The sequence below is a fragment of the Octodon degus genome, unplaced genomic scaffold, assembly GCF_000260255.1.
Source record: "Octodon degus isolate 3935 unplaced genomic scaffold, OctDeg1.0 scaffold00045, whole genome shotgun sequence".
Taxonomy (NCBI): Eukaryota; Metazoa; Chordata; class Mammalia; order Rodentia; family Octodontidae; genus Octodon; species Octodon degus.
In genome coordinates this window covers 8,914,839-8,926,717 of record NW_004524621.1, presented here as the reverse complement: position 1 = coordinate 8,926,717, position 11,879 = coordinate 8,914,839, and the positions used below count along the sequence as shown (strand labels likewise).

Genomic DNA, 11,879 nt, shown 5'->3' with positions numbered 1-11,879 from the left:
TTGCTTTTGAATTAGTGTGGTGAAGATTTTCCAAAGCTCTTTTCTCTGAGATAGAACCTGGCAATATTTGAGAAGATGGCTACTACGGCAGCCTGAATCCCTAAGTGATTAACTAATCAGAGAGTGCTGCCATGCATAAATAGACATATGCCATGCATAAATCTTGGGGATTCAGGCATTAAGAACTTGAGGACAGCATGTTAAACTCTTAATATCACTGTTATGAAGCCACTGAATACTCTGATTGGCCACTCCATGGCTGTTCTATAGTGACTTCAGTGTTCCAAAACAAAGCTACCACCTAAGTCTTAGTTATTTTCCTGGCTGTGCTTGGTTCTGTCTCCCTGAAACCACTGAAGTTCTTCTCTCTCATATGTTTCATAATGGTAAGGACCATGAATGACTGACTAGAGCTGGTATTTTGTTTACTATAGAATCCTCATGAGGCAAGTGGCCTGATTAGGGGTATATTTTGAGGACATCCATGAGAGAAGTATATTAACTAGTAGAAGAGTGAAAACAAAAAAATCATAATTTTGAAAGTATTAAATGACCATTTCTTTATCTCAGGATGATGTGTGGGTATCTGGGAAATTTTGGGCAAAGGCATTGTTATGATTTGAGTGTGTCCCCTGGAATTCATGTGTTGGAAACCTAAATCTCCAATCACAGGTTAATGGCATTTGGAGTTGGGGTCATCAAGAGGTAAATGAATTAGATGAGGTCATGACAGTAGGGCTACCATGAAGCCATGCACAACTTTACAAGAACAGCTACAGAGACCCAAGCCAGCACACTTATTCTCTTACCATGTGATGCCCTGTGCTATATTATAATGCTGCCAGAAGCCCTCACTAAATGCTGATCAGATGCTAGTGACCTACTCTTGAACTCTTTTTTTTTTTTAAATGACATCTCACTATGTAGCCTGGGTGTCCTCCAACTCCTGGTCTCAAGTGATCCTCTTGCCTCAGCCTCCTAAGTAGGCAGAACTACTAGTACATGCCACTGCACCTGGCATGCTCTTGGTCTTCTCAATCTCTAGAGTCATCAAGTAAATAAACCTATATATTTAAAGCAGTTATCTGTTCTCAAATATTTTGTTACAGCAATAGAAAAGGGCTCAGACAGTATGGACACAAACCTCTGGGCCTTGGGTTTTCTTGGGGTTCCAAGGAGTCTACCTGCAGTGGGAAGCAAGTGGACTAGCACCTAGTCTCTCAGGGAAAGGAGGATGTCCCAGTGGGTTAGTTTCCACCCTTCTGGCCTACCTTCCTGCAATACTTCCTGTGTTCCCAACTCCAGAGGTATAAATCTAAAATGAAGCCAATTCTTCTCAGCTTAAAATCTATTTTGAGCTTATATAAGGATTTTGTTATTCAAATGTTATACTTCTTGTTCTTCAATTTGGTTTTATTTACAGTATCTTTGCACAAATCCATGGGGATTCATGCAACAACAGAGATTTCCATAACCAGGTAACACTTTTTAAAAATGTGTTCTTAAAGTTCTGCCCTTTCTTTTTGTCACTAGGGCCCATCAATGTGAAATTAAAAAGTAAAGAATTTCCACCAGGGCCTGTATATCTTAAGTTGAAGAACAAGAAAAACAATGTTTGGGCTGGTAGGGAGCAGGTAAGGCTTGAATGCTTTCAGTTTTTTATGTGCTCCCAGGAGTGTGAGCTCAGGCTGCTGTGTGGCTCCTTCTATCCTCCCAGTGGAAGTACCCACAAGCCTCTGCGCCACATGGATCCCCAGCTTCAGCAGGAGAGGCAGAGGCAGGCCCCCCTCATGGGAGGTAAAACTCATAAGACTGGCTCTTCTGCTTCCTAGCCCTGTCCCCTGAGGTGAGTCCTTTTTATCTTATCAAGGCTATTTCCTTACCTCCAAACTGAGGCTAAAAATGGCTATTCTGCTGCTGCGCTTCATGACCACTCTGAGAATTTCTAAAGAAAAAAAAATTTATTTGACAAGTATTTGTTGATTGCCTACTATATGCCTGGGATTGTTCCACGTATTGAAAAGCAATAAACAAGGAAAAGTCCCCATGGCCAACTGGATAGCTCAGCAGATTAAAGTACCTGCTTAGGCAGACACAGGGACTGGGGTTTGATCCCACCCCCAGGGTGCACTGATATGGTGATTGTGGTAGTGCATGCCTATAATCCCAGTGCTTGGGAGGCTGAAAACAGGAGGATCGCTACAAGTCTGATCTGTGTAGTGAGATCCTGTAGGCCCTGTACTAAATACATTAAAAAAAAGAAAAAGTCCCCACCTTAAAAAAAAAAAAAAAAAATATTTGTTTGTTTTTGTTTTTCAGCAAGCAGTACTGGGGATTGAACCCAGAATGGGCTCATACCTTGTGATTCTTCAGAGGAAATAAACAAATATTAACATAAATGCTGTGAAGAGGAATGAAGCAGGCCAAGAGGTACATGTACACACATAGATATGTTGAAGTTATTTTAGACAAGGTTGGCAAAGAAGGTCTCTGGGGAAATGACACTTGAACAGAGATCTCAAGAACATTTCAACCCTTGGCACATATGAGATCACTTGCGTCAGAGTTAAAAGAAAGGAGAGGTCTGGTGACCAACATCTAAAAGGCATGCAATGGCAAAGGAGAAAGTGGGAATGAACACCCCTAGAAAACTAGTTTTTCTGCCTAGGAGGCACCAGAAGGAAAGCTTTGCTTTATTGGGTTTGACTGTGTATACCCCACTACTTCTGAGACAGTGGGTTCTTGGGGCTAGTTTGCTCAGCTGATATTAGGATGGCTGGGCAGGGAAGTAAGTATTCTTAAAAAGCTGTATCTAGAAGTTACAGGGGGAAAGGCCCAGCAAGGGCATACTCTTGTTATTAATAGTGCCCAACAAGGTCTTTAGATAGATTTTCAAGTTGTTTGCTGTAGGACATAACATGAAGCCCTTTCTTCACCTCCCCCATAAAATCATTAGAAATAATCTTCACAGCTCACTAATAATTTCATGTGGATATGTGGGGTGGGTGAAGGGTCATGAGAAATAATGTTTTACACCACCAGGCTCAACCATATGAAGAGTGTAACAGCACATGCAGAGCAGCCAAGTGACACCATGCCTACCTACTATGACACTATACACTGTGGTGAATGAAATACAACCTTTGCTCTCAAGATTACAATTTATATGTAACATGTTTTTCCTTATTCCTTGTCCATCTATCCTGAGTAAGATGTAAGCTCCTTAAGGACCAAAGTCTTATATCCTTGTTTTGTATTATGCCCGGACCTACACCCATCCCAGAGTAGGCATTCAATACTGAATGAATGACAACCCAAAACATGACGTGATGTATTAACATTGCTGAGACCATTCGGACCAGTAGCTATAGAAACCCTACCAAAACACAGAAACCTGGGGAATAGAAAGTGGAAATGGAACCCAACCATGTATTCAACACATGCTCTGTATAAGACCAAGTGGTAAGAAGTGTGATGGGCTCAGTAAGGAATCAGATAAAGACCTTGCTTTCTAGTCTGGTAGGTGGCAAAAATAACTACTAAAAAAAAAGCAAAACCTCCATTAAAAAACCAGTAACAACAAAAGCAAATTAAAATAGTAAAGGAAAAAAGCACTTAGTGCTATAAAAGAAAAACTTGTTTAAAGAACAAAAATGTGACCTTCAGCTAGGAAAACTGGTCAGCAAAAACAGAACATAACAAAACCAGCAGCAAATTTACTAAGCACTGCTGTCTGACCAGAACTAGGTTGAGGGCTTTTTATGTATTATTTTACCTTATTCTCTCAACACATCTCTTCAGAGCTGTACAATTCAAAATGTGGTTCAAGACCTAGGAGTTTAATAAGAATGCCAGAAGTTAGTCCCTCCCCCATGCCTACTCAATCAGAACTGCATTTTAACAAAATTATCTGGAAACCTGAATGCATCCTAAGTTTGAAAACCACTGCTTTAAAGTGGAACTGTCTGTATTTTACAGGTGAAGGGATTCAGCCAGACGTAACATAAGTGACCAGAAGTCTGCCCTAAGTCACTCAGCAAGGAGGAGCAGAGCCATTGGTGCCAACCCTGACACAAGGCTGTGGTTTTAAGCAGCAGGCCAAGCTTCATGGATGAATGGGCATGGAAGTCAGACTCTAGACATGGGTAGGATGGGGCATCCAGAGGAGGGGACAATGGCAGAAGAAACACTGTCAACAAAAGCCCACTCGGGAGCCTTCAGTGAGGCCAAGGACACAGTTCTTAGCTCAATCTGGCTGCAGCTCCATAAGTCTAAAGGGGTCACCAAGAAAGGCCTGCCAGCTTCCCAGGACACCCCTGGCCAAGTGAAAAGAGTTGATAGTTAATTCGAGGGTAATAAGAGCTGCCGTGAGCCCATGTACAAAAGCCTCCATGCCTCACTAAGAGGAATCTAAAGGACTTCATATTCTGGTTGGGACTCTGCTTCCCCCTTACGAGCTAATCTTGAGGACAAAAGAGTAAACTCTGTTTTCATGTACAATGAATGTATAATGAGGAAAACATACTAGCTTTCTACCTAGAGGAGGCCATCTTCCTATCAAAACCTGTGAGCTTAGTTTTTAGTTTAAAAAAAAATAGGGAAAAGGATCTAGTTCAGATCTCTATGGAGCAGCAGGAGGGGGAGAAAAAAAATATCCTCCAGCATTATGAGGCATAAAAGGCACCAAAATATGAAGTACAAACCAGATTACTGAGTAATATAATGGGTTAATGGTTTGAAAACATCAGGTCAAAGTAGCTTTCTCGGGGACCTGCCCAGTAGCTCAGTTGTTTAAGTACCTGCTTAAACAAAGCCCTCAAGCTCAAGCTTCTGGGGTTCCAACCCAGACAGTCACTGCAAACCAGAAATGCCCTAAAGGCATTTCGAGCCTCCAAAAAAAACCAAAAACCAAAAACCAAAAAACCCTTCTACCAAAGTAGCTTTCTCAACTTCTGTGCATTTTGATTTCAAACTATTCTACAGTACCAGACAGTAAACTATGAAAAAAAAAAAAATGAGTCCCATAGACATGCCTATTCTAATGAAAATGAAGCGAAATTTAAATTTTGAAGATAAAAGACATCTCAGCTGGGCTCTTCATAATTTCTTCAAAGAAATTAACTAGAAATTCTTTCCACTTGGCCAGGGAAATAACCAGCTGTTTCTCTTTAGCCTGGGAAATAACCAGCTGTTTCTTATTTTCACCTTTGAAATTTAATGCCATAACCCAAAAAGCTGTGTTCTGAGACAAGTGTATGGTGCTTTCTGAGGGGCTCAGAGCCAGAGGGTCCCTCTTTTCCTTCAGCACACTGGCTCTCCAATGTGGTTCACACAGGAGGCAGCATGGGGCAGGGAACCGAGACCTTGGTCTGAGTCCTCATTCTCACACACACTCAATGGGCAACCTTAAAAGGGCAGGGAAGGTGTTTTGAGGACTTACTAAATGCCAGGTTCTTTGTATATCACTGGTGGTAAACCCATGAAATATGCGCTGTTTGCATCATCGAAAGCTCTAAAACATTTGCCATCACTGGTATAGATCATCTTGATGAGCACTTAAAAAACCCAAAATACATCAGTAGTCTTAGAGTTAAGAACTCCTCAGTTTTTACCTATTTACTAAGCAACAGCTGGGTTCCTAACCAGGACTGAATCCAAATCCCGTGCACAACCACCTGCATCCTTGGAGTATGGGGTTACCTAACTGTGAGATGACAATATGGAACTTCTAGTCTATCACAGATAGAAATAATTGTAGTTCATGAAATAAGAATGCTGTTACTCCTGCAGGTGTTCTGCACACTAGAGTATCACATGGTGTCTGAGCTGGAGTCACAGAGCAGCACTATTAGGAAGCCTTTAGGACCTCAACCCAGAATCTATGAAAAAACCAAGGCACCTATACCTGACAAGTGCACCCAAACAACCTATATGTTAGGGCCATTTCCCTCTAGCCTCCCCTAGGTGGCCTATTTGACAGAGGGAATTATCTGATCTGTGTCCCTTTTCCACTACCTCTCATCTCCCACCCAGCCTCCAACTGCTTCCCAGACTCATTTTCTTTGATCATTCAGCTTGAGGCAATTCCACATAAAGTGATCGGTAGTTTACACACTCAGTGGAGTCAGATCATCAGTGTCTCTGCTTCCTCATCTATAAAAATGGGGGTAATATTACCTTTGGGAGTTGTTACTAGGATGAATAGCTGGAAAGCAGTTAACACGGTGTCTGATGAGTAGTAGTAAACACAATAAATGTTGATGGATTCCCTCCTTCCTATGACTTGCTCCTTCCTGAAATCCTATTCTCTTTCTCTGTGTATTTTAAACCCTTTCTGCATCCTAGGAGAGAATAATGAATTCTACCAATCAGTTCAGTTAAGAGTTTTCTGTTGTGAGGTAGGAAATAGGGAAATACAGAAAGAGCAGGGTTCACAGCCACCTTGTTGGCCTACAGTGCAGATGCTTACTACCAGGCCAAGGAGTGGCTGTAAAAGCATGCTGAGACAAAATCTGGGAGCTCCCAACCATCCAGTGGCAAACAGAATAAATTCTATTATTCAGAACAGGAGGACTGGAACAGCATTAGCAGCAAAAGAAATTAACCCAGGTTGGCACTGCCCTCAAGTTCTAAACATCTGTTCTAGGGTGTTTTTGATTCCAAGTATCAATAAGGGAGGGCTTATCAAGTCCTATTACAGATGATAGAATCTTACAGAAATGGAGGAATATGACCTTAGTAGGACCTAAGTCTTCCAAATTAAAAATGAAAATTTCAGCAGCTTTAAGGATCTCAGCTCTCCATTCTTCTAATATCTCAGCCACACACTGCATGGGCACCCTGTAATTTTTTTTTTTTTAATAGGGTCTCACTATATAGCTCGGACTCTTACTGTTATGGTTTGTGTATAGTTGTCCCCCCCAAAGCCTCATGCAGTCATGGGGTGAGGACTTCTAAAGAGTTTGTGTCAACTCATGATCCACTGGGATTATGTGTGATCCAAGGCTGGGATTATGGGTCTTAGTACTGTTGGGATTACCCATAGGTGGGTAAATACTGGGAAGTACCCATAGGTGTGAGTACTTCCCCTACCCTGGTGCAGGTAATTTGCATTACAATGTAAGGTGGGAAGAGAAGCTAGCTGCTTGAGCTGCTGCTACCCCTCCCTTGCGCTCTTGCTCTTTGCCACCACCATGAAAGGTTGCCCTCTGCTATGTGCTGCTCTGCGTTGGATCCAGCTGACTATGGACTGAAACCTCCAGTAACTGTGAGCTAAATAAACCTTTCCTTCCTTCATTTTGAGTGTCGGGTATTTGTCCTGGCAATGAGAGAAGAGTAACTAAGACACTTACTGATCCTCCTGTCTCAGCCTCCCTAGCACTGGGATTACAGGCATGCACCACCATGTCCGATTTCAGGGCCTGCACAGCTCACCTGAGGTTCTGGAGCTGGCATGGCATGCGCTACCAGCGATTGAATCCAGGTCCTCCACTGAGCTAGCTCCCGAATCTCCTCTATTCTTATCTGGAGTTATTACGACATATTCACAAATGGCTAAACATCAAAAATGAAGAAAAGCAGTATTTGCAAGGATGTGAAGCAAGTGCAACTCATATTCTGGTAGGAAAATAACTATATAAACACTTAGAAAATTGGCATTATCTAGCAAAGTAATTCCACTCCAACCCAGAAAGAAGCTGTTCACATACACAACAGAAAATGTCGAAGAATGTTCTTCGCAGTCAGATAGAATAGGCAGTGCAAGTGTCTACTCACCATAAAGTAAATATACTGTGATTTTTCATACCAATATTGTTAGCAATGAAAGTAAGTAAGGCCACATGGATGGATGTTAGCAAACTTAGCAAAAGAAGCAAAATACAAAATGCAAAATATGTGTGAATTTAAACTAGTAAAACTAAAGTATAATGTTTAAGGATGTAAGTATACAATATAAAACTACGAAGAAAGGCCAAGACATGATTATTACTAAAGTCAAGATAGTGGCTTTCTGTGGGAAAAGAGGATAGGATTTACGAGTTACTGTACTGAGAACAATTCATAACCAGTTTTTTTGTCACTGTTTTCTTTTTCCTGTTTTTGTTTTGTCATGGTTTCTGAGATAGGATCTTGCCACATTGCTTAGGATGGTCTTCAGCTTGTTGGTCCAAGTAATCCTCTTGCCTCAGCCTCCTAAGTAGCTTGCCAGGCACAGGAGCACACTACAGATTTACAATGCACTGGAGAGAATGGTTCCACATGTGGGAATAAACTAATAAACTTGGATTTCACCTGGGAATCCAAGTACGGGCTCGCACCTATAGGGCCCTGGTCCAAAGGGGCAGTAAGCAGCAGTGACCACATATCCTTGGACTGTGTAGAATAGCTCTTCTACGCGACACCTGTAGCTACGTCAGAAACAACAACATCTTGGGCCAGAAAGATAGCTCAGCGGACTAAAGCACCTGCTTAGGCAAGCTTAGGCAAGTGTGGGGACAGCAGTTTGAGCCCTGTCCTCAGGGTGGGCTGAGTGGGCTAGAGTTTAGGTGTAGTGGCACATGGCTGTAATCCCAGCACTGGGGAAGCTGAAAGCAGGAGGGTCACCATGAGTCCCAGCTGCGTAGTGAGATCCTGTAACAGCCAAATACATTAAAAAAAAAGAAAAGAAAGAAAGAAAGAAAGAAAGACTGACTTTCCTCTAGAGAGTAATAATGGTATGCCTGACCCTTTTGGGCTGTTTAATGCCAGCTGGAATTCTCACTAAAGAGGGCATTAGAGGACATGGGAAAATACTTGGGGGAAAAAAAAAAAAGAAAGAAATGTGGATTGCATTAGAACCCAATTTGTGAAATGACACACACAGGTGAAACATCTAAACTGAAAAAAGACAAAACTGTAGTCTAATGTCTCTTTTTATGCTACCTTTGTGTATGTATACAACATCCATTATTTCAGATGAGAAGGAACTAGGAAATCACTAAGCTAACAGAAGATAATGAAGGAAATTAGCAGGTCCACTCCAAACAAAACCCTTAATAAGTGATTCAGGTTCTTTTGTTAAATTGACAAAACAAAATGCTGTGTACTGTTATTCCTCTGTAACTGAGGCCTGTAAAAGGACTTTGCTTTTTTCACATACGCTGTTTTCTTGGTTTACTGGGACACTGCCCTGCCTCCCTGCAAGCTCCTGCTGAGCCCCTATCTACACCCTTATTCCTCTGCCTCTAGAGTAAGCCCACCAAAATTCTGAGGCTGGGATCTACCTGTGTGGTTTTATCTGTTCTACTTATTCCCACTCCCTAAAAAATACATTTCATCAATGTATTTTTTTGGAAGGAAAGATGAAAAATGATACAGAACAAAAAAAAAAAAAGGAAAGCAGAGTACTCCAATTGGGAAACAACAAGACCCAGAAAAAGGCCACTGCCGGAGAGCAGAAACCTTCGGTGAGATGGTGACTGCTTGACCATACAGTGCTTAATAGCTATCTGTGCTATCACAGAAGTACAAGTCCCCTGATAACCATGGAAACCAAAATGAACACACTATGTTGAGGACTGCTCTTTTCAGAAATCTAAAAACAGTAAGAGGCCTGAAACAAGAAAAACAAAGAAACCCAAGCGTTGGGGGCCATGAGGAAATCCTTTCTGCAAAGCTCTTAACAAAACAGCGTATTCTCCAGTCTCTCAAATCTCACCAGGCTTTCGCAAAGGCTCTGGAACTACAAGGAGAAACAATTCCACCTCTCTTGTGTGTTTCTGTCCCTTGGGGCTAGCTGCTGGAGACAAGCTCTGAGTGATCTGGAATTTACTGTTTTTATAAAACATACTAAGAACCAGCAAAGGGACACACACACACATACACACACACAACCTATATTTTATACAAATTCAAACTAACATAATTAGCTATAGGAAAAAGCTCTATTGGGGCAGAGACCACGTGTGTCATTTCAGAACTGCATCTCTGGCTCCTAGCACTTGTGTACACACACACACACACACACACACACACACACACGGCATTTGATAAATACTTGTTGAGTACATGATGAAGTAAGTTGGAACTTACACATTCTCTCCAGTTTCAATACTCTGGTAGGTCCTGAGCAAATCAAAGCTCTGTTCTCATTTTAGGTTTTGGGTTCAGTTTCTTCTATTTGCCAAATTAGACAGAGGAATTACATGGTTTCCTAGGCATCTTCCAGCTCTGACAATCAATCACTGTACTGCTTTTTTTTTTTTTTTTTTTTTGGTGGCAGCACATGGCTGGCACTTTTCTTTCCCCTCAGAGGGAATCTGATACCCATCTGCTCAAGTAAATTAATGTTCCCATACTGTTCGACTCATTTGGTAGGAACAAGTTCACATGCCAACTGTGAAACAGACTAAGAGGGGCTCAGAAGGGGGAAAGTGAAGGTTCTACAAATCAAAACAGTAGTTTGGGGGTCAATATATACAACTGAAGTGGATTATTACATAAAAACTCCTTGGTGAGTTGTTACTATATATAAAAACTCTCTAACTTACTATTTTAATAATTCATATATAGTCCAATCTATGGTGCCAAATTGTGCTACTCTTTTCACTTAATCCTCAAGGCAAACTATGTGCGAAATACACTATTACCCACTTTTAGCAGAAAAGGAATCTATCTGGCTCAAGGTCACTCAGCTAGTAAGTGGAAGAACTAGGACTTGAACCCAGAGCCAACGCCAGAGTTTTGGCTCTTCAGATGACTTTCCTATCCATCTGTTCTTCTCAGGGCAAGGATTATCTCTCTTCAACGATGGAGAAGCCATCTACGAGGCCCAAGACTTGCACAAAATATAGAACATCCAGTAAGTGCTTGGTCTTCCATTCCCGAGAGTCGGATTCTTCCTCATGGACTTCTCTCTCACACTCGCAAAGCCCCCGGGGCAGGAGGTAACCACCTAGATGCCAAGCTCCGGGCCCGCTGGTATTACAGGTAGAGAAACCAAGTCCCATCGTCGGGAGCCGCGGAGTCTCCAGGTGAGGGGAAGCGGTGGCTGAGGGGGCCCGAGATGCGCTTCCCCAGGAGCCAGGCCGGGTTCCCAGAGCCCAGCACGCGCTGCGCCTCAGCCAGTCGCCTAAGGCAGCGTCCTGGTCCCCCACAGGCAGCGCCGAGGCAACCGAGCTCTCCCCTGGCCGCCCCTGCTCCGGGACTCGGGTTCCGCAGACGGCGCTGCAGTCTCTTACCTCGCAGGGAGCCTTCCCAGCCACGGCCCTCGACGCCTTGGAAGCCACAGCGCAGCGTGAGGACCACGGTGCGGCCGGGACAGGCGGACCAGCGCCTGCAAGCCCCGCCCGGAGAGCGCAGCTGCCAGCGGCGCCGCGACCACGTGACGCGCGGGGCGGGGCGGGGCGCTGGAGGGGCTGGGCCAGAGCAGCGCCGCCCAGAGGGACCTCTGCAAGCAAGGGTCAACGTGGAAGACGTGAAGTAGACGGACCAGGTTCTGGGCGCTGCAAAGCGAGCTTAGGGAGCGACCGCACAGGCTTGTCTTGCATGGCCCCAAACTGTGCAGAAATAAAATCTGTGGACAAAAACTGCAGGGAGTCTTGCTAAGTGTTCAATACGAAGATCAGTCTTCCAAGCACCAGTTATCTAACAGTGTAATAGTAAATTTCGGAAGGTGGTGGGCTCCGTGTGGATGTGCATGTAGAGGCTGTATTTATTCTTTGAACATACTGACCATTGGGAGTATATATTAAATTATGTGCAATACACTTGGTCTAATGCATGTCACACTATAAATGCTATTTTACAATGTTAGCCACTGCTGACTCTATCATTATTGGCATAGAAGTGAACAGAGCTGTTATGGTTGCTGTGCTTCTGAAATTCTCTGGTGGAAAAGG

The 11,879-nt window shown here is 43.1% G+C and overlaps 1 protein-coding gene across 3 annotated transcripts in view; it reads right to left on the bottom strand.

The window, feature by feature from the left end:
* Fbxo10 (F-box protein 10) overlaps nt 1-11,357 on the bottom strand; it is a 58,030-nt gene extending 46,673 nt beyond the window's left edge. For all 3 annotated transcript variants that reach the window (XM_023715889.1, XM_023715890.1, XM_004631832.2), the window contains exon 1: nt 11,220-11,357. The gene's annotated coding sequence lies outside the window, so the exon portion shown is untranslated. The remainder of the gene's footprint in view (nt 1-11,219) is intronic.
* Between the last annotated feature and the right edge of the window lie 522 nt (nt 11,358-11,879).